General features: G+C 30.2%; 1 protein-coding gene across 5 annotated transcripts in view; it reads right to left on the bottom strand.

Annotated features, from left to right (window-relative positions):
* LOC106470595 overlaps positions 1-1,110 on the bottom strand; it is an 81,353-nt gene that overhangs the window by 58,216 nt on the left and 22,027 nt on the right. The window lies entirely within an intron of this gene.

The following is a 1,110-nucleotide window of genomic DNA, read 5'->3' as shown; positions in this document are numbered from 1 at the left end:
GTTAACATTTGCTTACTAATTTAAAAGTTATAGCATGAAAACTATAACGAGCACAAAATGGTTACAAGGTTGGTCCTAGTGACCGAGCCCATGCTGAAAGAGTTAAATAAAGTCATTCAATCAAAAAATTCACTATTCTATTTCCTAAAGTCAAGTTTAACAATTTTGTACTAGATTATAATTAGGAGAAAGAAATCAAACCAAATAAGACAGGGAGGTAAATGTCTTTAGGTGAAGCAGAAAATTTATTCAACAATGAAAACTAACTCTTATTTAATTCCTCCATTCAAAACAAACAATAATAATTTCTTAACTTCAAAACATAAAAAAATGGAGTGAAGAATCTAGAAACTACTATAAAGTAGAGAGAACAAAGAGTCAGAAATCAATTCTTAATTCAAATCCAAAGAAAATGGAGGCATCATCTCCTCTTGTGAAGCAGCAGAATCATCTACAAAGACACCTACAGCTGAAAAAGGTGAATGAACAGCCTCTCCTTTAGATGATGTCTAAAAAATCTTCATCCTAGAAGAAAACAACCTCTATATGTAAGATCAAATAGAGAAGACTGACAAAAGATAAAAACCAACAGTACGATGAGATGGCACTCATGAAGAGCCCCAAGAATGACATTTAAAAGCTTATATCAGTGCCGATAGTTTCACAATCTGCACTACCATGGCATCTACAGCAAAAGTAAAGTCCAATGAAGACAATGTTCTACTGAGTAGGCAGGAGAAATGCAAAAGTAACAAAAACATCATAAAGGTACATGGACTACAAATTTATTTAAAAAATAAAGGTGATCAATAAAAGAAGAAAAAAATACATTTAACTCTAGCAGAAATCTTAATAAATAGTTCAATACAGGTTGATGTTTTCATTGATAAACAGATTAATTGTAAATTAAGAGAGTTTAAGAATGAGTGAAGTTATAAGAATTTTGAAACACTGATCCACAACTAAGTAATAATTCTTAAACAAGCTATCCAAGAGTGGTTTAATTCTAATATGCTTGAACTGACTTAATTTTCAAACCTAATCATCAAAAAACATTAACTATAGATGTACATCTATTACTAAGAAATAATACAAATTTGTCACAATATA

Source organism: Limulus polyphemus, unplaced genomic scaffold (genome assembly GCF_000517525.1).
Source record: "Limulus polyphemus unplaced genomic scaffold, Limulus_polyphemus-2.1.2 Scaffold4106, whole genome shotgun sequence".
NCBI lineage: Eukaryota > Metazoa > Arthropoda > Merostomata > Xiphosura > Limulidae > Limulus > Limulus polyphemus.
This window is presented reverse-complemented; position numbering and strand designations above follow the sequence as displayed.